Here is a 26965-nt window from a genome sequence, read left to right on the forward strand (position 1 = left end):
TATATGGCTTCTGCACAACATCTCCATCATCATTATCAGTACATCCTATGGAGGTGAGTTAGGATGCACTTGATCCCAGGAAGGTATCTATCCTTCAAACTAGAGGAGTGCTTCAAACTAACAACAGCACATAATAGCCAACAAAAGAGGGTCATGATACAGCACCAGAATACATGGCTCAGTCTAGATATCAGCACGAATCAAGTTGTGCATATTTGTTGTTGGCATGAACCACATCGCCGCATGTCGGGTTTGCAAAAGCCATCCATCGCATGGAAGCTTGATGCCTTTCACACACTAAGATTATCTGGCAACAAGCTGTGTCGACGAATCTCTGGATATGGTGATTCATGAAACCCATGGTATGATGTGTAAACACAGCCCCCCCTCGCGAATGGAAGTTGCATAGCACAGTAATCATCGCCAGTGATATGATCGATGATTGGTTGGATGATCGGATAATTGAGCCCGAGGAACAAGGAGTGGTTGCTGAGGCTGTAAACCCGCCTCCAGTTGAATACGCCTGGCCCAACGGAGCTGGGATCTTTCTCGAACACGAAGCAGTCATAGCCATCAATGTCACGAACGCCCCACGCATTGTACTGCTTGTCGTTTGATGTAATGGTTTGGTCAATTTGGTACGTGCGAATGAGCATCAAATGACCGCCGTCAGCTGAACGAGCGATAAACCACCACCCATCGGCCGATATGATTCCAGGTCCTGGAATCATGAAGGCCAGCGCATTTGCGTCTGCCGCAACAATTCAAATTGGAGACCAAAAGGACAAAAATAAACAATCATGTTTAGAGTATGTGTGGAATTAAGATTATTATAACAGCGACACATGTCATAGACAGAGAATTGCAATGTCGTGGTCATAATCATACCCCAAGTTAAAAAAATAAGCCAATGGCTTTCATATTCTAGCAATATGTCATGGTTCAAACATCATGTAACAATGAGAGGAAAACAGCTATGACAGCGCCTACCCATATTCTACCATAGCACTTACTACTACTGTTCTCATATCAACTCTAAGCAATAACATGGGTTGTTATAAAAATCTTGTAGACGAGAGTAACATATAGCAATCATGATGTTATGCTCATAATATGTATTCTAACAATCATTAGATGCCAATTGTTCTCATATCAACTCTAACAATAACATGTGTGGTCATAAAAATCTAGGAAATGAGAGGAACTCATAGCAATGATGTCGTTATAGACATGTTATGCATTCCAAATTTCTAACAAATGAACAGGCAGTCCTATTCATAAGGTAAAGATGAGATGAGATAGAACAATTACATGACGATAGATTCCACCAGTATAGGCAGCCAATCTGTGCGTCGAGTGTGTAAACGATGCCATTGTGCACTATAGCATCGGACATAAATGTTGCCTCAACAAGATTGATGATGAGCCATAACCATGTATGGCGACCGGATTCCAGATAGACTTATCCCATGTTGAACAAGGCAATGAGATTGTAATCCATGTAGTCTTCTGATGGTGTGGGCACTTTGCAGATTACAACTTTCTACAAACAGAGGTCGGGCCAAAAGCTTGACGCGTCTCGTGCGTAGTAGGCAGGAGTGTCCGGCGGGCCACGAGGCTCGATGTCGGCGGTATCCAATGATGGAAGGGTGATCTTTCACTAGGTGTAGATATCCACGAGATGCCATGGACTACCGGTGTGGTGGATGAGGACGATCCAGTTGGCCTTCATGCCCGCCCAGTAGTGGCCGCGCATGAAGGAAAGGTGGACGGGTAGTGGTAGCATGTCGAGGGGCACCACGGCAACCTCCTTAGGATCGTCAAGTCAGTGTCTGGGCCACCTGCGAGGATCGGGCATCAGCAAGCAGGGTGTCTTGAAAAGAGCCGGCCGGTTGCAGATGAGTAGACGGTACAAAGACATCGAGCATGCAAGCCAGACGGACGGTGCTGAGTAGGTCCATACAACTACAGATCTGCTCCAAGAGAACATCGGGGAGGGAATTCCAATCGCGGCTCTGCGTGTCAGTCGGTTCTACCATTGGGGTTTTCGGTGCCTGCGAGCCAGCGGGGAAGTGGATTCGGGCGGGCGAGCAAAGAAGCTTCTCCTCGTGTGGCCGAGCAGTGAGAAAGGGGATATGGTGCGCGCGAGATACCAAGGAAGATGGCGCGGGCCGGCGAGCAGTGAGCGGGGGTAAATGGTGTGCGGCCGACGATGTGAAAGAGAGGAGGAAGAAGAGTGGAAGACGGGGAAGAAAGTGTATTAAATCTCAATTCTACTAGTACTACTACCAGGATATACCGTCCTTCAGAGTGTAAATAGTTACACCGATGACATGTGGATCTACCACAAGAGGGCCCATATGTCAGTTAATGGAGGACAGAGGTGCGTAGGCGTATTTGCGGAAGCATGCTCTACTAGCAAACATGATGGCAGTACTGGGTAAGTATGATTTAGTAACAACAACACGCTTGTTCAGCTTATTAATTACGTGTCCCATCTGCTGCAGCGTGTATCATCACTTCACTGCGAAGACTAGTTGAATAGTTCTCTCTGACCGAGATGGGGAATAATGGATCGCGAGGACTTCCTTTCTACAGTATCCCTATGCCTCTACGCTCACTTCACTCATTTTGCTCCGTACCTAGTCACTTGTTGAATTCTGTAGAAAGACAAATACTCTGTATTTGGGAACAGAGGGAGGCTTTTACTCCGTACTATTTGGGAACAGAGGGAGTATCACCATATGGAGGGAACAAAGGAAGCTTGAAATATGAACTGTCAATGGCATGGAGTAAGCCCCATGCATGCATGCAATATGCAACACTCACATGTACACATGGACGCACACAACACTCACGCACCCATGCGGCACACAACACACGACGCAACACACACGCTCATGCTCAAGTGCTCAACCTACTCCCTACGTCCGTGAAAGACTGTACATTTAGAGATTTACACATTGACCAGGGCATAATTAAAGCCCAAAAGTAGCAGACTTATGTGTGCATGCGACCATCGAGATAAGAAGATTAAATGAAGGCCGTTGCATGCTGTAATTAAGGATAGACATGTAGCCTATATCTACAACACAAGTTGGTGCATTAGTCAATCAATATCAATTTAGATTAAAGGCTAGATGCATTGGAAGTGTAGATGTACATCATGTACTACACTCTTTGTTTTGTAGCCCATGTACACTCTTTGTTGGAAGACCGAGGGAGGACACGTGCATGCACTCACATACACAGCCAGGGCGGTTCGCGCGTAAGGGTTGGACTCGTGTTGCGCCTGCGTAAAGTTTTGTTTAACTGATTTCTTTGCTCTGCCAACTGAAATGTGGGACCCAGAAACCAGGTGACAATTTAACCAGTCAACAAAGTGCCACGTCGACTATGTGGCTGGTCAGTAGGGTGCAATACGGTGCTCTACAATGAGCTAGTGATCGTATAATTGCTGCAAAACTATATATAGTGACCGTAAAGAGCGTATTGTTACATACGTTGACTGCTAGTGTATTTTTCTCGTTTCAAATTAAGCCATATTAATCGGAAAGGACGCAGTATGGACTACTACTAGTACTAGTACTGCTATGATGTGTCCCGTCAACTCGTCGAACGAGGAGAAGCTTGCTTGCTACGCCTCTCCCTCGCCCACGCATGCGGTGGTTTGCAAGACGAGGAGATGTTTTTGACTACAACGCTCTCTCCCTCTCCCTCTCCCTCTCCCTCTCCCTCGCCCTCGCCCTCGTGGTGGACGAGCAGCAGTTCAGTCAGTGTCATATTGCCAGAAGCATATTGTACTGTAGTATCATCATTGTTGGACCTTCCGAAGAGGCGAAGAGCCAAGTGCAAGGTTCACATGAGTACGAAATGTTGAACCTCCCGAAGAGGCAAAGAGCCAAGCGCAAGGTTTTATAGGAGTTGTCATCCTAGTAGGAGTGTACTACAAATATAGCGAACGATGCTACTGTATGATGCCGCCACGTCACGTATATCCAAAGTTATGGCACATTTTTTTCTCAAAGAGCGTGTTGGAGCCCGTGCAATAACCACACAAGTTGCACGTACACATAACACATTTACTAGTAATAAATTCTAAAGGAAAAATGCCAGTATGACACACAAGTTCATCTCCAATTCATGTGATAAATTTGTGCACGACTAGTCTACATATATTCACAGTGCTTCCATTCACAATTATCGTACTCCACTTACACGTTATAGATGGGCTTCATGCATGTCCTCCTCCAGGTTCCAGTACTAGGTGTTCTTCTTGGATGGCACGATCCATAGCAGTGGGAAACGGGAATCATTGTCGCAGCTTTCTAGTCCAGTTCCACACGATGGAGACTCATCCAAGCTGAAGCGGCATAAATCAGGGATAGCGTGTCCCAGCATGTCGTTCATCCGGCGGTGTGCAATGAAGGCACAACCATGCTTCATGAATGGTAGGCCTTCCGTGTCGTGCACGGAAGGTGGCATCCGCTTCACAATGGGGTAGCTGTCCCCGATGAAAAGCGAGTACTCTCCAAGAGTGTTCCTCGGCACCCACGTAGCATCACGGGGGTCGAACTCGGCGCCGTTCATCTGGTACACGCGGCATCCCAGATCTGGACACTTGGTGACGTACATAGTCAAGGTCCATGCATAATAATGTTGTGCTCAAATATGACAGTCAGTAATACTGTGCAGCAAATAGTACTACTCCGGTATAGAGGAAGTAAAATAACTGGCTTATTATATATAGCCACTCTTGGCTACATGGATTAGATTGTAAGACATGGAACAACAAAAATGGTGGCAGCTAGTGGGTTCAAGTCGACAAGGGCCTAGCTAGCTATACACGTCCTCCAAGGTAAAAAGTACTCCTACTAGTACTACTAAGTATACTACTAGTACGACAATGAAATAGAAGGCGAGAGGGTTAAAAATGGAATACCTGGGTAGATGGTGACAGTCCGATCGTGGTAGATTGTGTGACCATGTTGCACATCGGTGGTACCATGGGTAACGACTGCTAAGATAGTTGATCCCAATATGCCAAAGTCAGCTACAAGGTTCCAGGTTAGACCGAATCGCGGATGCAAATGCACATCTAGGATCGGCGATCTTATTTTGATCGGGGGAGATTGGTCCCTGCAAAATAATGGAGTACCATTAGGGATGCAAATGATGGTTTGTGCATTCCATTTGTAATCTCCCGTACCGTAGGATGGAAACTAGATGAAACAAGTCCCCTGGCTTGTCACCGCGAAGATGCGGCCTAGATGGCACACGACGTCTTCAAATGTGTAGGGGTACAAATCTGCCGCCGCCAACATGTGCCAGCCTCTGCCGTTACTGCGTCTTGCATTGATGGCAATCCTTATGTCGAACACCGCGATGAGATAGTAATCGTCGTAGCCGCGTCGCTTTGTCGGCGGGTCCACAATTGCTATCTTTTTCAATCTCATGTAGGCATCATCATACGTATTCAAGCCCAGCTAGTCCGGAAGGCCGATCCCAATGGTGGAGAAGGGGTCTACCAGAACGGCCGCACTGTTGTGGATGTTGTGCAAAATGATGATGGTATCCGGCCGGTGGTATGCAAGCCAATCTTTGTTGGCACCGACCCAAACCTATATATAAGACGGTGGGCAGCAGAGAAATTACGGGATGGAAATGGAATAACTAAGTACTACATGATCAAACTCCATTACTGACCTGCTCATCGGACAAAATTCGACTACCTCTCAATGTCGGCAACTCTAGCAGAGTCAACGTGCAACCATGGCCAGGGAGCGGTGGACTGTTCGAAGGATTGTCCCATAGAAGAACCTTCTCCTCGAGGACGCATGGAAGACCAACAAGCATGGCCTTTTCCCATGCCTGTTTAAGAAGCGTCTTGAAAAAGTTGGTGCAGGAAGCACCGAGTCTTGCGGTGGTGAGGACGTCGGAGTGGCGTGCGATTTCTCCAAGAGGATCGTCGTCCAAGGTCTCCTAGCCCCGACGAGGAGGAGAACAGCCTGGCGAATCCATGGGAGCACCGACGAACTGCCTTCTCTTCGGGGGGAGGGGAACTGGCGAGGAGGAGATAAGAGCGTAGTAACCGCAGGGCCTCGTCCCTTCCTACTTTAGATCGTTCCTCAGCGAAGGGGTGAGGCTATTATTTACTACTAGTACTAGCATTATGGAACGTTATGGGATTGCATTATACTGTAAATGATAGCACTAGTAAGAAATTTTTGGCACTAGGTAGTAGTTTTTGGCGTGGATTAAGAAATTTTGGGTATGTTTTTGCCATTTTTTGTACACGCCAACTAGTGTCAAAAAACATCTTACATTATGTGACGGAGGAGTACATACTCGTACTGTAGCAGTACCTAGTAAGGACACCATCTACTGCTTCGTGTGCTACTCCTTCGCTCCATTCGGTGGTCGCAACGTCCTCTACAGCCACTCCCTCCTGCGCTCCATTCGGCGGGCACTGTTGAAATCTGGGGAGCGCACTCTAGCGACTGCTGGCAGCCACGACTTCACCGACGACGACTTCTTCCCCGACCTCAGCAACCTCTTCCTCAACGACATGGGCGACAACCTCAACGCCAACGGTGCTGCTCCCCTTGCACAGTATGTGTTTCTGTCTTTCCTGTTTGAAATCGTGGTAGAATTCATGTTTCTACTCTATATCCTACTACTATGCTAGTCCACATGATTAGTTTCATCTCTGTTATAGCCGTCATGATTTATTTTGTGCTTATTCGGATTAAATCTCGTAGTAACGTGCTCATATATTCAACTGGCACAACGTCCCCTACAACCACTCCTGTTTCATGGACGGTCTGGTCGATGCCTCCAAGGAGCCCTTAGTCCACTGCTATGAGTGCCCGATGCCGTTTTGTGGCTCACCCGCGGACATGGTGCATCACCTCACGGAAGCGTGCAGCGGTCACTGTTGGCCCTTGGCGGATAACATCAAGTATGACACGTGCTACCGGTTCACCAAGCCGGAGTCGCTGGAGGATCACTACCGCCTGCTAGTCTCGGAGGAGGACGGCAACGTCTTCCTCTTGATCGTGGGCAAAGGTGAGGCTCGCACAGGCCGCCGCCCCGTCTCTGTAATGTGCGTCAGGGGCATCGCCGCTGACGCTGACACTCACACGAGGCAGATGTACGGGTGTATGGTCAATGTTACTACCCCTCCGGCTCGCGTGGGCGGCGACACCGTCCTCATCGGACGGACTTGGACTCTGGGGAGCTGGGACTATCCCGCCAATGTGGACTTGGAAAACCCATGGCATCCTTTACCCGCTGACGTGGTGCACGGGGACTCCAAGGAGGTTCACCTGGACATACTGTAACACCCCAAAAATTTAACCATGATTTATCAATTAAAATTTTGCCTTGGTAACTTAAAATTTTTACTTTCTGGATTTTCTTTTGATTCAGAACCACTCTTTTCTCCTGAATTGTGAAGTTTTCACCCAAGTGAAAACTTTTCAAAAATATTGTTGGACTTATATACCCTCTCAAGAAACATTTCTTATATCAGTGGAATTATTTATATGATTATTTTCCCTGAGCTTTTTATCTTTTAAAAATGATTTTTCATAAGCTTTAGAGCCGCTTTTGCACTGCAACCCTTTCAAATACTTCTTTAAAATCCCCACCATAATTTGGGGATGTCATGTGATGTTTCCACACCACTTTTATGCAAAAATATCTTTTAGTCATTTGGAGATTTTGAGCCCTACACCAAATTTTCAAATCTGGTCCAGTTTGCAATTTTGCAGTACAACCTATTTAAATATTTCTTTAAAACTTCCACCAAAATTAGGGGATGTTAGTAGTAGTGTATAGTTCAACTTTATGCAAAAACCCACTGGTGTTCTTTGAAAAATTTGAGCAAATCATCCTCTTTTGCTGTCTGGTCAAGTTTGGTATTTTCTACTGCAACCCCATTTTATTTTGCTCTGTTGCCCATGATTATTTTTCCTGCTTATAGTCCACCCTACCAAACCCTTAAGTCCAGGAGATTGGACCCATTGGAACATTTTTAGTCCATGCAATAATAGCCTTTAGTTTCTGCCCAGATTTGGTTTTCTCAAAAACTTGCACTAACAAGTTTCTGGTTTTGCCCAACTAACCTTGCCACCCTCTTTATCATCCAAAGAGACTATGATCTGGAGTTTTTGGCCACCCCAAGAGTTGCCTAGATGCCCTTGGCATTCTATCAAGCACCTTGTGTGCATGGTCAGTTTTGACATAGTTTTTAGTTTGCACATTGGACCTGCTTGCTTTGCCTAACCAGCATGTCTCATGGCTCTACCTTAGTCTATAGCCCCACCCTGCTAAACCTCATGTGGATTGGAGCCCCCTGGCATGCCTTGGCATTTTGCCAAACATGTAGCGTGCGTGCTCTGGGCGTGCCAAGAGCGCACGCTTTGCACTCGCGCGCAGCCGAGATGCCGCGTCGCGCCCCTGGCCTTTGCTCGCCCCCAGGGCCGTGCCCCGGCCTCGCCCGCTCACTAGAACCCTCCAGGCCGCCCTGGAGCCCCACAGCGCCGCCGTCAGGTCGGCCATGGCAGCTAGAGGTCGGCCACAGCGGGCTCCTGCCATGGACGGCGCCGCCCGAGCCACTCCAGCGCGCCAACTTCCCTCTGGAACAGCTTGAGCTCATCCGCGAGCCCGTTTGCTAGCGCACGTCGCCGCCATGTCGCCCTGCCAGCAACAGAACGGTGGTTCGACTGTGATCTTATCCCCAGCCGCCGCGGAACCGACCTCTCCGGGCTATATATAGCCCTCCAATCATGCCTAAGCTCGTTAGCAGTCTTGCTCGAGTAGTAGGTAGCCCCCCTCCTCCCCAGTTAGCCAGAGGCCATCCTCTCTTCCATCTCCGGTAGGTTCAGCCGCCGCCACGTCTCGGTAGAATCCGGCCAAGACCGAGGCCCCTAACCCCTTCTGTGCTCCCATCGTCTTCCCCTCGACGTTGCGGAGCCACCCCACCTCTCAAACATGATCAGGAACCACTGTAGCTCTAGTCCCCAATTCTCCCGAACCGCCGTCCGCCGCCGGCGACCCCCTCCACCCCGCCAACCTAGCGACCACCGAGAGGACCGCCCTGGACCAGCGGATCCATCCCCGCCCTCGGAGTCCCGCGGGGAGCCGCCGTTCGTCGACGGCGATCGCCGGAGCCCCACCTCCGCTCGGACAGAGGACAAAGGAGGCGCGGCGACTGGTCAAACCTGATCAGTGGGCCGAAGGGACCTACTGTCAGTGACCCACGAGCTGGTCCACGCTGGCTTAAGTGAAAGCGTAAACCCAGAAGTACGCCTCCTCCGTATATTTTTATTAGAAACATTTTTTTTTCAGTTTATTTTAAAAATAGAATTTTGACTGATCTTTGACTCGCTATAACTTTTTAAATATAAGTCCAAACGATTTGATTCTTTGTCTGTTGTTTCTCAAAAATTTTCTATTTTATTTTCATATTTATTTGAAAATTTTCCAAACAACTTTTTTGTAATGTTTTGAAACTATGTGTTAATTTGAATTTTCTCAAAATAGGTTTATTGGAGAGAGAAGAAAACTTTCAAAGTTTTGGAATGCACCCTGCCTCTCCACAACTTGAAGGCAAGCATTCTGGACCCTGGCATAATATTGTTGTGTGTTGTTTGATGCAGTTATAACACCACCTTAACACGAAGTATTCGTTATTTTATGTGATGACATGATCATACTCATGAGTGCATAATGAATGTTCCTTGCTGTTGGAATTTGATATGCTTGTGATAGTAATCACCCTCGAATGCCTTTCATGCCTATCGGAAGGAATCCGGGAAAGCCTCTGTCTTGGGTAGACACGAGCTTGTCTCCAGTCATCATCGAGATGGTTGTGTCCGGTATGGCATAGTGAGGTATGATGAGTGGTGATTCTGTCTGTTGGTTGAAACATATTTGTTGTGCTAATCATGCAGGGAATACTTAAACCTCCTGAGTCGGCCGTAGATCGAGTTTTGTCCCAGCAACCCCCATACTTGTTTCGTACTACCACTTGTCCTTGCCATAGGTAGGGTACGGTTTAGTAAGCTGTCAACTCCTTCCTAGCACACACCGTACAGAGAGGCCATGGTGGAAGATACCGGTTGCATCCGGTAGGCATGCCAGTTGGTCCGGGGGCATGGGTGTTTCTGGTTGTAGCCTAGGGGGTAGCTCCCCTAGTTTGCGCGCGTTATACATTTTGTGATCCCATGATAGTCAAGGTTGTAGCCTCCCCACTTAGAGTTTTACTTAACGAGTGTCGTGGGTGATTCCAGACACCGGTAAGTCAGGCTGGTGTGTGCGGTCAGGTGTGTTTTCAATTAAAAGACAGTAGACCGAATTAGTCCCGATGGACTAACGGAAATCCGTTACTTGTGGGTAAAGAGTGCACCCTCTGCAGAGATTATATCTATACGAATAGCCATGTCCATGGTTAAGGACTACAGTCTGGGATGGGTCAAGGGTCGGTCTTAGTGTCGGTCTTCGGAGGAAAATTTGCTAAACCCGAAGGATCAATGCTTGCGACTCTTGATGATTATGATTACTATTATTATGGACTAACCATTTAAATTATTTGAATTATTGAGTATCCCTGGGACGGTTCTACCCCCTGGATATTCACTATGATTATTCTCTTATAAGCTCTTTATGTGGTGTCGCTCAGACGCCCGACTGTGGCACGCCAGTCATTTAAATTACTTATAAGCCCTTCATGTGGTGTTGCTTAGACGCCCGACTGTGGCACGCCTATCATTTAAATTACTTATAAGCCCTTTATGTGGTGTCGCTCAGACGCCCGACTGTGGCATGCTTGTTATTTAAACTACTTATAAGCCCTTTATGTGGTGTCGCTCAGACGCCCGACTGTGGCATGCTTGTTAATTAAACTCCTTATAAGCCCTTTATGTGGTGTCGCTCAGACGCCCGACTGAGGCATGCTTTAAATTATTATCCTTTTGAGGCGTCGCTTCAGACACCCGATCGGTGCATTCTATTTCTACTCCAGTATTTCCTATTCATGTCGTATATGAATAACTTGCTTACGTGCATCATGGATTTTATTTTTGTGACTGACGTTGTGATCATAGAATATTTCAGAGCATGATTATCATTTGTTATATTATACCTGTGTTCATAATGTTTGCGAGTACATTCAAAAGTACTCACTGGCTTGTCCCTGGCTATTGTCTTGGCCAGATTTCTTGCATGGAGAGGAGCATTGCGATGACAGCCCCGGAACCTACGCAATGGTGATAGCAGTCTCGCAAAGATAGGAGTTATCCAGGTCAGCTGTTCCTGTGGGAAATGGAGTCCCATAGACGCTGATGAACCACAAACCGCTTCCGCCATCAACCACTAGAAACCTTGTGTTGTACTCATAGGCCAGAATGGTCTTGTACTACATATTATGTTTTTTTGCTTGGAGTTTCTGTATCAAGTTGGTGTGTCGCCAGCTAACAGTAATCCTGGGGCTGGTGAGCACAAGGGCCATTTTCTGGGAAATTAATATCCCGGAAATCCGGTCGTTACACATACGCATTATCAAGTGCACTTAGAAAACATGTAGTGTGTGTGTGTGGGCACTTATGGCCCGTGTCTTTGCTGCTTTTGATTCTGTAAGCTTGTCGCTAAACTTGAGTGGCTTTCTCCATAGTCCTTCCTTCTTTTTACTACAGTACTGGTGAAAGACTTAAGATGAACCATTTCTTACATCTCCTCTGCCCCCTTCCAATTCATCCTGATATAATCCCTCCGTCTAGGTGTATAAGGGCATGGTTAATATTACTTAATAGTATAGCCAACTGACTATAAGAAAGTGCCATTTCATCTGTAGCCAACATGTATAACAATCGATACTCAAAAACTAATTCTTAAAGATCATTTCTTGCAAAGCACAATAAGTGTTATTTATTCACAAGTTTTTGATGCAGGTTGAACAGTTGAACACTTTTGTTTGCAAAAGATACCTTTTTATCTATTTCACTCGGATGTTTGTGAGCTCTAGAGATGAGATAATATCCAAAGAAACCTATCGATACCCGTTACACATGAGATGACCCCCACATCCTTTGTCAAAATAAACAACTCCCCGATCAATGTGTTTCACTCTTCGGTGCAACGCACGGGCACCTTACTACTATAGATTAGTACGACCAAAAATTGAACTAACATTATATATAGTATGATAAATACTGATGCATGTCACCTAAAATTATTTCATTCAAAACTATGTTCAAATACGAATCCAACGATATAGTTTTTGTTGACATGCACTAAAATTTTGTCAGTTAAATCTTCAGTCAAATTCAATGGGGGACTAATAAACCATGACCGATGTAGTACAACTGTAGAGGGCGGCGCTGCACGGGAGTCTCACCTCTCACCCCGCTCGTGGCGCGGCAGTAAAGCCGTCATATCACAAAACCCAACCACTCCCAGTAATAAGTGGCCTGGTAAAATAAACAGACAAGCAACCATCACATCCCTCCGTCATTTTTGCATTTCATCTCTCTGCATTTACTTTCTCCGGTTCATCTCCCACACTCGATCCCTAGCTACTACTCCTAGGGCCAGTTCTTTTGGCGGCTTCTCCAGCTTTTCCCACAAGACTAGTCACAGTGGAGAGTAACAATAAGGCGCCTCACTCATTTAGTTGGGCTTCTAAATTACTACTTCGTCCTGGTTTATTCCTCACCATTGTAATTTGTGCTAAATTCTGACCAAAGATTTAAATGATAAAATGTTACTCAAAACACTTAGGCGCGGTGCATCTAGGTGTGTAAGTCATCTTACGAAAACTAAATAATCCGAAAACACTTAGGCGCGGTGCCTTAATTTCTACCTCGTTTCTTGTTTTTTGACATAACAACCAATAAGAGATAAAGAGTGTGCATGCTTTTAATGACTTGAGATATCAAACATGACATGCAGTGGTTAGTTCATTGCATGCAATACTATTAATTAGCAAATAAACATTAACGTTTCTCGTTTTCTCCTCCTCCTTGGTCACGGTGCACAGCCTAAGATGACTTACTCACCTAGACGGATGGAGTAGTGCATGTGACATGCACTAACATTTCATTAGTTAAATTTATGATCAAAATTTGACACAGATTACAATGGGGACCAATAAACCAGGACGGAGGTAGTAGTTACGGGATTACTAATCTAGAAGCCTAAAAGAATTGGACCCTGGTACTCCTACTAGTAGTAGTACTCAAGTTGGAATTCCAATTGCACGGCACAACTTGTTAGGCAAAATATTCGATACAGGGTGTAGGAAGCGGTTTGGGAATTTGCATGCCTTTACAACTAGTGAGATACTCCGTACAAAGTACGACATAGAAATAAACACATAGAAGGAAGCTAAAAGTAAACAATCAAACGAACATTTTTGCATTTGTTTTGCATTGAATCGTTTCACAAGCTTGACTAGTGCTGTTCTTCTACTTTTACAAAAACCGCATCGTTATGTTAAAACGTGCATTTGCATGTACATAAGTAATAGTAGTACTCCCTCCGTCTAGGTGTACAAGTCTTCCCTCCTTCTTGGTCACCTTGCACAACCAAAGATGAATTATTGACCTGGATGGAGGGAGTAGCACAGTCTGCAAGCATATATCGAGAGAGACGTGTAGTCCGATAGTATATAGTAAAATTTGTGCTATATGCACGTACTTGAAAAATGCGTAATAATACACAACGTTTCCAACTTTCGCTTTTACATACTTAATTAAGGATGCTAAAAATTCCTGAATGTTCGGGATTTATCATTTGCGTCCCAAAACTAATGAGATCGCCTTACGAATAAAAAATTATACTCCTCCTAAAAGCCACGGCGCTCGCGGGAGCGCTTGCAGCGCGCCACGAGAGCCCTGGTGCACGGCCGTTTCCCAGCGCGCTGACACAACACCTCTTCCTCAGCCTTGCAACTCGCGAGGTGCTGATTGGCGGCTTACCGGCGGGCAAGCGCGATCTCACCGGTGTGGTGATCCGGCGCCAATAGGTACTCCTCCTGGCTGGAAGCGTGCACCCGGTCCACGTACCGCCAAGCGTAGATGAGGCACTTGGGCCCGACTGCACTCAGGGCATCGGCACGGGCGTCCTCCGCCACCCTCACGGCCCTCGCACGAGCCTTCTGCCAAAGAGCCAATTGCCTGACTCTCTCTGACGCGACATAGATCTCCCAGGCAGCTTGTTGCGCGGTGCGCTTCTCTTCCTCGGCCTTCTTCTCTGCCTCTATTTTGGCGCGCTCTGCTGGAGGCAAAGCCTCCCACAAGGAGACATCCATTTCTTTCCAAAGCTCCTCAAGTCTGGGGGGGCTCGGTGGGCAGTGCGGCGTTCTCCTCATAGCGGGGAGCCGATGCATCCTCCGACGCGCGTGCTGGCGAGATTGGGAATTCCAACGCGTCCACCTCGACGTGTCGCGGCGAGGAGCGGAACGCCAACGTGTCCTCCTCGACTAGTGGCGGCAAGGAATGGAATGGCGACGCGTGGCGTCGTGGCGAGGAGCGGAACACCGACGCGTCCTCCTCGACTAGTGGCGGCGACGAACGGAACGGCGACGCGTCGCGTAGCGGCGAGGAGTGGAACACCGACGCGTCTTCCTCCACTAGTGGCGGCGAGGAACGGAACAGCGACGCGTGACTGTCCGCGCGGTGCAGTGAGGGGCTCCTAGGGCTTGTGAGGGGCGATGCCATGGTGGTCGACGTGAGAGGGAGGGGGAGGAGATAGCGATGAACGTGAACATGAGGGGGAGGAGATAGCGATGTTGTGGGAGGCGCAATATTTATAGCGAGTAATGGCACACCTACGTAAGATATGGACTGAGCTGCACTGACTTAACTGCAGGTCCAGTTGCGTCACTGACATGTGGGCTAGTACCCTGCTGGGCCAATATGTCAGTGACCCAATGCACCTGAAGTTAAGTAAAAGCTACATGGGCATATTTGTTGGAGTAAATTACGGGGGAGCGAAGGGGTGGAAATATTGCTAGTCACAACGGATTGGACGAGCGTGGGGGGGGGGAGGAGAGTCATGCATGCTGATTTTTTCTCACGGGGTGGAGTGGTGGGACCGCCGGAGGGAGAAGGAGAGTTTGGCAGGCATATTGTTTCCACACATGGAGAGGAAAAGATTTGGAGACGAACGGGCTTCCTGCAAGTATGGGGAAAGGTGCATAATAAGTCATCTTGCATGCCGGGCTAGGTATAGTCTCAAGTCATTAAAAACATACACGCCCCACACATGTTCATATTTCAAGGTGCACTAAATTATTGCATGCGATGATTAAGGCTGACCATAATGGTGGTATCTTAGCTGGTATCATGCACACGGGAATAGCAAACATGCTAATGTGGCAAAGAATTAAAGAAGAGAGGGTGGTTAGAGTAACTAGTGTTCATGCATGCATTGGTAAACACATTTTTTTGTGAAGAATGACAGCATTAGTTGAGTACTTCTGCAGACTTCAAAAACTATTCCACCGCCTCTACTATCTTGCTAAGAGTAGGTTAAATTTTTGAGTCCAGCCCTTTAAACTAGAAGGGAGGTAGTGGTACTCTAATAGCTAGGTGTGTAAGTCATCTTACGAAAACTAAATAATCCCAAAACATGTAGGAGCGGTGCATTAAGTTCTACCTCGTTTCTTGTTTCTTGACGAATCAACCAATACGAGATGAGGGTGTGCTTGCTTTTAATGACCTGAGACTATCAAACATGACTTGTAGTGGTTAGTTCATTGCATGCAATACTATTTAATTAGCAAATAAACATTAATGTCTCTCGTTTTCCCCTCCTCCTTGGTCATAGTGCACAGCCTAAGATGACTTACTCACCTAGATGGAGGGAGTATCAACATTCACAATGTCAAATCAATATTTTTACACTCATTATAAAATGTAGTTCTTATACTCATTATAATCAGTATTGTAGGTATTGATATTTTTAGTATAAATTTGGTCGTGGGATTTCATTGATGCCTGTCAAAGCGTGGAGAAAGCTGAGCTTAGGGCTTGCATTGCCGGTCTCTACATAAGTATTTCTCTTCATAAGCCTGTAATTTTAGAGACCGATTGCGCTTTTGTGGTAGCATCTCTTGCATCGGGGGACTATGACAGGTCTGCTATGCGTGACTTGAAGATGAAAGCGTTGAGCATCTCGAAGTTGATCAAGAATCTTCAATTGTCAAAGATTAGCCATTCGGCCAATAAGGTGGCACACTTAATCGCTAAGTATAGCTTTGACAATAGATTAGATGGTATTCTTGTAAATAACGTACCGCCCTGTGTGGTGAATATTGTAGCGAATGAGTGTACTGGGGTGGCTCGTTAATTAATATAAGGTGGTGTTAAAAAAAGTATAAATTTTGTCAAACACTTTGAAAATGGTTGACGGGAGTAAAAAGGACCAGAGGGAGTATCATGCATGCGGAGTAGGAAAAAAAATTGCTCATTTATACTCGATCGAAGTCTCAAAGGGCGCGACCGCGCGAGGGAGGCGAAGGTCGTGGGAGGCGCGACGGTTGACGGAATTAAGTGAAGTTACATCCATGCGCCGGCATGGCGTGCGAACAGGCAGAAGCTATACCGTCAGGCCTACGATATGGGTCTAGTAGACATGACATCTAGTGGGTCCCGCATAGTTCTCGAGAACTCTTTGGGGGCTTGCAGCCATTGATCCACCGGGCAAGCCAACAACCCCACGCCGTTCGCACGCCCTACTCGTCCCCGTCTTCTACCTCACAACAGTTCGCTCCCAGTCGTCCCGTCCTTTCACATTAGTTCGCTCCCAGTTTTTGCGGGGTACAACAGTTCAACTTCTCCTAACCCTCCTCCAAAATCCATGGCCTCCCAAATCTCCATAGTCACCGATGAGTACCAGGTTAGAGCCATCACCGGCGATCAGTTCATCGTCATCTACACATGTGGATCCGCGACGGTGAAAGCATCTTGCTAGCTTCCTACGCATGTTCAACAGTTCAACGGATGAGTGGGTCGCTGGGCTAGATGTTGAGTACACCACAGTCCTGGGATGAGAAAAGGATCTAAAGGACGAAGAGAGGAAGAAGCCCGCCGTGATCTAGGTTTGCGTACATAACGTTTGCTTGGTCTACCACATATGCCATGCCGACGTTGAGTGCCAGGATTTAAAGAACTTCCTCAAGGACAAAAGAGTGAAATTCGTTAATGTAGGCTTTAAGAACAAGGGATGTCCTGCGTTGGATAGGTCTCGTTGTAGGCTAGCCCTTCGATCTCCAGAAGGCAAGCCTGGTGTCCTCCTCTCAACCTTCAATGTTGACCCTGGCAGCAGCCATGATTGATCCTTCATACGCTAAACTGAAGAAACCTCATCACGAGTTTCATCATGCATGGGAGTCAAAGATATTGGATGAAGATCACATCCTATACGCAGCAATGGATGCCTACCTTTGTTTAAATATCTACAAGGGTTGGATGAAGAAGCAGAGCCCAGTGTTCGGTTCAAGAAAAGAAGCATCAACGAAGAGGAAGAGGAAGAGGGACGAGGACGAAGTAGAGGACATGGACTCGGACTCCGAGTAGGTGGCAGTGCCGTCGCTCATGCTGGTTCTACTGCAGTGTCAATCGGACTAGTTGCTTAGTTTATTTTCAAGGGTGTGTTGTGCTGAGGCCCCAGCAGAACTATGTTTATGTTCTTTCTCGTTATTTGAACTCTTTAGTACGTAGAGTAGTACTAGTACTATGTCTTACTACTGTTCTTCTTGTAGTTGGTACTACTGCTCGTATCTTCGTGTTCCTACTGTACTTAATACGTTCATACTAGTAGTATAATTTGGGTCAGTCGATTCGTGAAAGAAGTTCGATGGAGCGAAGGAAAAAGACGAAAGAAGAGGTGGAAGAAGCCCTTCTAGCCATCCATGTTGCATCAAATGGCTCACATGAGTCGACTGACCCAAATTGCTCCTTCAGATTATAGGATCCACGTGGCATTCAAGGTCTCGAAGGTAGATTCCGCGTCCGCACCCGATTTGCCGCCTCGACGCGCGCGCGACCGGCTTGCGCCGCGACAGCCACCATGCACGCCTCCTCCACGCGGGCGGAGATGACAATGACACGCTAGTTCCTCCTCGCTGGCGTGCTGGAGCACGCGCTTGTCCTCCTGTTCGTACGCTGCGTGCATAGACGCGGCTCCACCAGCCGCTCGCGTGCTTGGCAACACGGCGGCATGGCGAGGAGGGACTGCAAACGACGTGAGTAGGCGAGCCTTTGGCTTCATGGCACAGGGATGGCGGCGACACAGCGGTGACGGGCGAGAAATTGTTGGCCGGAGCAGGCGGGCGCCGGCATGCGCAACGGCGGCGGCGGCATATTGATGAGTGCACGTATGGGAGCTTACTTTAGTTTTATATAAGGTTGGTCAAACTTAAAAGAAAACCATACTAGTACACGGAAACATTAGACTTAGGCAGCGCTTTTATTAAATTTTTTGAAGTTAGTACCACAGCCACGATACGGAATCCTGTGCAAGCGCATGAACCGCGGCCGCGCGGTCGATCGAACGGTGCGTCACCGTGTCGCGCTCGAAGGACATCCACCGAACCTTTTCGTGTGTGTGAAAACAATCCTCGAATATTACTCAACTTTTTTTTCCTGGGAAAGTTCTTGACGCTGCAATATTTCCATATATTTGAATTTAGCTCCAGTTTGTGTTTATTTGGATTTGGACGTTTGAGGTGCGCCCTTGTTTTTTTAATACTTATTTTGTGTGTGTGACTAAGAGAGAACGTGTGTATGTGTCCATTTGTGTGTTGTGGCGAAAGGGCAATGTGGAGACGGTGTGCGTGTGATACAGACATAGAGAGGTGTGAATGTGCAAATGATCATGCATGAGTGAGACATAGACAGATGCCGATACATTGTGTATACATGAGAGAACGGTCTTCTAGTTTACTTGTGTGTGTGTGAGAGAGAGAGAGAGAGAGAGACAGAGAGAGAGAGGAGCATCCGTAACACAACAACCATCTCTCTCGATTCGTCCGTCCCTCGCATGATCGCATGCAATACATGCATCAACGCGCACATTTTGACACCCTCACTCGGCCCCTGCCCACCTCAAGGCCCGCACAATCTCTTCGTGAATACCCATTTCTCTCCTTAGGTTTGTTTTCGCTCAATATCTGACACACACACACACACACACGCAGCACAACACACACACACACTCCCCCGAGCACACAATTCATCCCCATCCAAGGTTATATAGCGACCACTCTCGCTTGTGCTTCTTTGCACCCCAACATGCACAACACCTCAATCTTCAAACAGGTCATCGAGCAGATCGAAGACGGCGACCACACCGCACTAGAAAATGAGGGGTCATTTGGAAGCAGGGTGATGTGACGGTGGCTGACTAACTCCTCCCCCACCCTCTCTCTCTCTCTTGCACAAAATTACGAATCCCTCTCTCCCCCGCACAAAATTGTCAATCCCTCAACCCATGAGATCCTTCCCCTCTCGTCCATGTTTTTCCAGCTCTCTCATCAAACGTGTTGTCTCTTCTCCTTCCACGTATACAGAGTCCGGATGCACACGCATCTCACATATATTACATGTCTCCATCTTTCTCACAGACCTAACTTCTTCCTCTCTCTTTCTCTTTCTCTCTCTCTCTCTCTCTCTCTCTCTGTCTCGTTAGGTTTGTCTCCTACTCTCTCGTCCACATAAATACAATCTTTCCTGCCCTATCTGCTCCATCTTCAAAAGCTCTCTCTGCACGTTTCATTCACACATTGGGATATGTCAAAATGTTGCTTCTATAATGGCTAATGTAGAGTTTTGGTTGTTTTTGTTGCATCCTACAAAGTAATAACTATGAAATGCATTTAGATTCTCATTTGACTGGGATTATGTGAGTTTGAGCAGGTTGTGAAGTACTATAGACCTTGTATACATCTTGGCATTGGACAATGATTGTAACTATTGAATTGTATAGACCATTACATTCGAAGTCAATAGCCTAATATATTTATTTCACAATTTCAGCAAATGATTAGTTCACTACAAACTAAGAAAACAAATGTGTACTCCCTCCGTTTTTATTTAAGTCCACGTATTAGCATTGGTCAAAGTCAAGTTTTGTAAACTCTCAGAAAGCTTATAACAAAAATTATTAACATCTACAATAACAAATAAATACCATTAGATTCATTATTGAATGTACTTTCACATCATACATATTTGTTATGGTAAATGTTTATACTTTTATATAAACATGGTCAAACTTTAGGAAGTTTAACTTCGGTCAAACCTAATATGCAGAGTTTATTACTACTACTTGCTAGTTGCTTAGCCGAATCACTCAACACGCCACACGGGGAGTCCAGTGTCACAAAATTTTGAGGTCGGCGGGAAAATCTCCCGCGACCCTGATTCGAGCAGTGGGAAGTTACCATCATAGCCTTCGGAACAGGCCTGCGGATGACGCTTGGTAGGGGGCTATTTTCGTAACTTCAGGTTCACCCAACCCAGCCAACCCCACCCCGGCACCCAGAGTAGTACACCTGAATACTCCCAATTTTCTATCCCCACCGCAAAATAGACTTCTCCACGGCACCACAGCCTTCGTGCTCCTCCCCTTTACATCGGCACACTCGTCCACCGCAGCGCATCTACCTCATCGACGACCTCGTACGCCGCACTCTAGACTATCCACTGTCGTCATCGTACACGGAGCCTCTTCCCCGGCATCGTCTTCCACGGTCTCGGATCTGCTTCTCGGAAGCCGACGCCAAGCGCAGAAGTACCACTGTCGTGGACAATGAATTGACTCCCGTTGCTGACCATGACTCACAGAGGCCACCGCAACCATCGTTCTCCTCCTCGATTGGTAATGTGTGTATTGAATCACTTAGCAGTACATGTGCAATTCCAATTTTGTTCATACCTACCCTTTAGTTTTCCTGGGTGCTATTTTTCCCGTAAAATTAATTTGTTATAGGGTCCATTGTCCAACAGAATATCAGCTTGTAATTGTGCGTCTCTCCTGTATCGCGCTGTGCTCGGGTAGGTTTTTCATCTGCAACCAGTAGTGTGGCAAATGATGGAAAGGTTTTTAGAACTAGCAAGATGCCCATGCGTTGCACGCATCAAGATGCATTTTTATGAGTAGTTTATCTTGTGGGAGAAAAGGATGAACGAAGGAAGGTCTTATTTGCAAATCTGGAGAGGGGTATGGGTATCTTTTTGCAAAATTCCCATTTGTTTCCTTCCTATATGTCAGATATAAATCAGACGGCCTATATTGCAAGAAAAAAAAGTATAGAGAAAAAAAAGTAGACAGTAAAGGAAGTAGAGATAAATATTAAATATAAAATATAAAATAAATATAACCATAGAGAAGAGAGTAGAGATAGCAGAGACGTCGGGAAAGGATCGCGCGTGCAGGAAAAAGCGGCCGGGCGTGCACTAGTTTTGGCGCGCGGCGTCCGGCGCGCTTTATAAAATCCAACGCCCTACCACCATTCTGTGCCTTGCCACCGCTCTGTACCTCGCCACTGCTCTCTCCCTGCTCTTTTTTGCCTCACCGCCGCTACGCCACCATGCCGCCGCATCGCCGGGAAACTTTGGGATACCACGGGGTCCACGCACACCCCTCCGGCGGCTTCTCCGCCAAGATCCGGTTCCGCGGGATGTGCCTCGGCCTCGGCAATTTCGACACCGCCAACGAGGCCGCCCGCGCGTACGACGCGGCGGCGTGGTGCCTCCGGCGGCCTCATAGAACATTGAGCTTCTCCAACGTGCCGACACGGGAGCGGGCGCAGGAGCTCGCGCCTCTGCTGTGGCTTAGCACCGACGAGGATCTCGCGACAACCGGAGGCGGGAGCACCATCTCTACATCGCTGAGATGGACGAGGAAGCCATGGCGCTATGGCGCCAACACTTCCCGCAGGACATCATCAACGAGCGCGAGTTCTACGCGCAAAGGAGGGCAGAGAGGGATAAGAGGAGGGCGGAGCGAGCCGCCTATCGCGAGGACAAGCGTAGGCGAAAAGCGGATGCTCAATTGAACATGAGGCTAGGAGCAGCATCGCCCTGGGAATCCGACGACGATCAGTATCTTCACGCCTACAGTTAGACGTCGGAGGAGGCCATCACCAAGGAGGAGTCAGACGACGAGGAGTAGTTGAATTATCTTTTTTTATCTATTTATGCTGAGAACTATCCTCTACTCTCTAGTATCTACTTCTCGATCTCAGCACTGTAAACACTTTTTTAAACCGCTGCGTGTTGCAATTTTGTTGGAGATGCTCTAACATGGCAGACGAGTGCTTTAATGTTGCCCACAAGATGTGCGCGTATTACTACTAGTATTTTTCTTGCCATGTTGAGATTTTAAAACCACGAGTGTGAACATGCAGAGGAGCAATGAAGACCAAACACGGGATATTCGGGACATCTTCAAGGAGCGTGGCATGTTAAAGAGGAGTTGCACCGAACCTATAAAACGAGCTTTGGTAAGTAACACCCTTTCAATTACTTTCGTTTAGCCTCGTGTTCTTCGATGTGTATATGTTGTAGTTTCTGTTTCTCTTAAGCGTGGTGTTCTTCGATGTGTAATAAGAAGAGTCTTAATCGTCCTAATGCTTTCGTTTTTAGCTTGATGTAGGAAGTGGGTGTTTTCACCTTGTAGTCTGTTTTTATATTTCTTTTCCTTTTGAATTCACTTCTCCGAGTTCTGTTTATCTAGCTTCTACTAAATGGATCTAGGTTTCTCTGAATATTGATCTGAAAAAGAAGTAACTTCATGTCAGGATGCAGTTCCTGCGAGGAGGGAAGTATGGTCAACCTCGAGATCATGTTTCCAAAATGAGGCTGGATTACACACAAGGTGCCAGTTCCCTAATGATGCTGGATTAGACACAAGGTGCAAATTCCCAGATGATGCTGGATTACACACAAGCCAGGTGGAGTCGTCAGCCGTTCGTGTCCTCGTGGCATTAGTAGAGGCTAAAATAAAGCGTGCAGCAGCCCTTGAGAATGTAGCTGAGTTCCTGAAGAAGCGAAAAGAGCAATCAGGCGCTCTCTTCACCCAAGTCAAAGAAGAGATGGAAGAAGCCAGAAATAAGCTAGCAGAGGCAAAGCAGGCTAGGCGTCTCCTGCTATCTAAAACTGTTGTCAATACAAAATTTCCTTCATAATAGCTAGGTTCAAATGTTTATCCAGTCAGCATGCCTGTTGTGATGTCTGTCCATCTATTGATGTGGCACAAAATGTTTTTTTGGGTCATGTAATAACAGCAATTACTTCCCAAACAGTAACAGACGAAGCATTGGACATGGTATAGTTCACGCGCAAGACCGACATTACAAGTTCAACTTCCACATCAAACTCATGTTCACAGATATCTGCACATTCATATATAATTTCCACAACCATGATTCACTTCAAAGCCAAAAAAAATGTGAGGAGAGTTATAAATAAAGAAAAACCTGTACTAGTTCCTGCTACCAGTGCAAGCACAACAAGTCAAGACCATGCGTAAATTAATTATATTTTAGTCATTTTTTCTGTTCTAAAATGCCTGTCGGCTCGCGGAAGGGCGTGTTGCCGGCACACGCGTGGATTCAATGAAGGCAGGAGGGGCAGTCTTAAGCGGGTTGCACGCGGCGAGGATGCATGCTCAGCCGGGCATACAGCGAGTGCGACCCTCTTGGCTGGCGCGCCGGTTCAATGCCTACGCTATGAGAGGGCGCGTCCGTGTCAGAGCAATCACTCCAGTCCTTTTCTGTTTGGGTATAACAAAATCTTGTTTTCTATTCACATTTTACAAGTAAAATTCGTGGACAAACTTTGACCCAAAGTATGATGGGGACTAGTAAACCAGAATGGAGGTAGTAGTTTTCTTTAATCAAAGAAGGGTTTCCGCTTCCGATTACTGAAAACCAGCATCTAAATCTAAACCATAGTATTGCCCTAGAACTACCAGGTTCAACATCTCGCAACATAAACCCATACAACCATACGCCAAGGAGGTACGTAGTACTATGAATTCCATTTTCGCTCCATACCAATCGTTCTAAAAACTACTTACTACATATAACATGCCATTGAAAATCGGAACTCTTAACCCCGCTAAAAAACGATATTTTAAACGTGGCTACTCGATCTGTGGCAACTGGCAAGCCACCGCGCTCCAAGTCGTTCACCTGTGGTCCCGACCATCAACTCCTACTAAGGTGCTCCACCACGTACCCGATACCCGCGAATGCAGCAATCGTGCACCTAGCGTTTTGGGGTTTATTTGTTAACGTCGCCTTTACGTAACACTCATGTGTGCGAGATAGCGAGAGGCCGACTACGTGCGTGCGCCTCTTCTCTTTGTATATGTACTCCACCGTTTGTCTGGTGTCCAAAAAATTATAATAACTACTAGCAATGTGCCAATGCGTTGCCACACGATCAAAGTAGATTAATACATATTCACTGATTTGATAGAAAAAAAAGTCTAGTTTTGAAATACGTATATCACTAAAAATATGTTATGTTTCACTCAAAATATATTCCTTTAGCGGTTTTGATGAGATAAGGGAGGAGTGTTGTTGGTTTCAAGATTTGAGAAGTGGTATATGTCTAATTTCAACTCTTACTAGCAAGATGCCCGTGCGTTGCACGGAACATCAAGATCTTGTGGGAGAAAAGGATGAACGAGGGAAGGTCTTATCTGCAAATGTGGTGAAGAGTGCGGGTAAATTGCCATATTTTCCTTCCTATCCGTCAGATATAAATCGGACGACCTACATTGCAGGATGGGAGGCCCACCATCAGCACCAACTCTATTTTTATCCCTACTCTTATAAAAATCATTGTCGGTGATGATCATGTGCCTGCCATCCTGCAATATAGGCCATCCGATATATATCTGACGGTTAGGAAGGAAACTATGGCAATTTTGCAAAAAGATACCCACACCCCTCTCCACATTTGCAAATAAGGCCTTCCCTCGTTCATCCTTTTCCCCCACAAGATAAACTACTCATACAAATGCATCTTGATGTTCCGTGCAACGCATGGGCATCTTGCTAGTTGTTGCAAAAAGCCCATGTGTGTGTGAGAGGGAGGGAGAGTGGAGGAGGACGGAGTGCATGTGTGACAAAGACACAAGTAGTGTTTGTGCGATAGGTATCGGCTTAAAATGAGGTGATAGTGTGTATGTGAACGATCGAGAGGGCGTGTCTCAAGAAGGGAAGAAAAAGCTACATAGATACAAGGAGCGGGAGAGAGACATGTATGCGATGGTGGAAGCACGAGTGTGCGGGTGTATAAACCTATCTAGAGTTTAGATAGTCGATAAATGTTTGTGAGAGAAATACGAGTCGGGGTGCGAAAGCGAGAGTTTTGTGTGTGTGAGAGAGAGACGGTAGTCAGGAAGGGGAGTGGAAGGAGGAGTTCTGTGTGTGTGTCTGTGTGAGAGAGAGAGGAGACGGTAGTCGGGGTTGTCTGATCGGTAAACAAATGAATAATGTCAGTCTGGGATGGAGACGAAAAGGAGACCGCAACAAATGTTGTGTCTACAGGAGAGAGACAGAGTAATTTTAGTGGTATGAGTCATATGTAGAGACATATAAGGTGTGTGAGAGAATCCCATAGAGATAAAGACAAAGTGAAAGACGAGTGGAGACTGTGTGTGTGGCGGTGAAAAAGAAAGCTTAGGTACTGAGTGATACCAGAGAACAGTAGAGACGTGAGAGATAATGAAAACCATGTAATGTATAATGATAGGGAGAGTGTGACACTTCTCAAGGGAGACGTCGAGAGACCATGTTTGCGAGGATAGGAGAAACATGAAGTGAGCGTGTGGGTGAGATGGAGAAAAGAGAGTGATAGCTACCTGAAGGAGCATGCATGTGAGAGAGATGGGCGTGAAAGGAGTGAAGAAAAAAGGGATTCAAATATTTGAATTCGAGATGATGATACATGTAATCCATACTCGAACCAAAATTGATCTATCAAACATGCATACTCATATGAATTCACGCACATCTATGTTATTTAATATGTAGATATTACTGATCCATATTTCGAATTCAACCTCAAGATTTCGAGATTGTTGTATTTGCAAATCATATTATACATATAAAGGAGCTGAATTCTTTGTTGTGCCTTTGAAAGTATATATATATATAATGATGTATATAGAATGTAATTCAAATTGAAAATGGATCCCGCCCAAAAAAAATAGTAGAATACAAATGGGATTCGAATTGAGTTGGCACGGTAAACGTGCACTCTGCAAAATTTGAACGAAGCGGGGAAAGTCGCAGTAACCGCCCGAAACCAAAATCTACGAGATGGAAATCACTACTGCCTATCCCTGCCACGCAAAGCCTATCTGCTGGATTTCTATAGGTTTTGATAAGGGTAGGTTTTGTTATTTCACCCAAACGTGATGTAACCGCCTCTCACCCGGATTCATACACGATGGGCGCCAAAACATAGTGTGCCCTCGGCCGAAATCGACTCCCTTCCCGATTCATATTCATACACGGTGGGCTCCAAAACAATCTCTCGTCGGCAAATATTCGGTGTATGCGAGATTACCGTCCTATTCCCAACCGACTAATGTTGCTGTGATGTAGTAGAAATTTGAAACGGGGGCTAAGTTTGTAAATTTCCTCGCATTTGAGACAAGCGCGCCCTGAATACATTGTTCCCCCCTTCCTCTCTACCTCCCCTTTCCCCATTCGTACTCCGTGGGCGCCAAAACACCCTCTCCACCCCACCCTCCTCCGTCCGCCGCCATCCTCCTCCACCATGCCGGAGCTGATACCCCGCCGCCGCCGTCCATTACAAGAGATCGACCTCTCTCGTCCATGCCTTCGGATCGGGATCCTTGCATCCCGTCCTCTCGCTTCATCCCCTCCGTCGTCCACCTTGCCGGCGCCTCTCCTACGACCGTCTCATCC

Source organism: Triticum dicoccoides, chromosome 6B (assembly GCF_002162155.2).
Source record: "Triticum dicoccoides isolate Atlit2015 ecotype Zavitan chromosome 6B, WEW_v2.0, whole genome shotgun sequence".
Lineage (NCBI taxonomy): Eukaryota > Viridiplantae > Streptophyta > Magnoliopsida > Poales > Poaceae > Triticum > Triticum dicoccoides.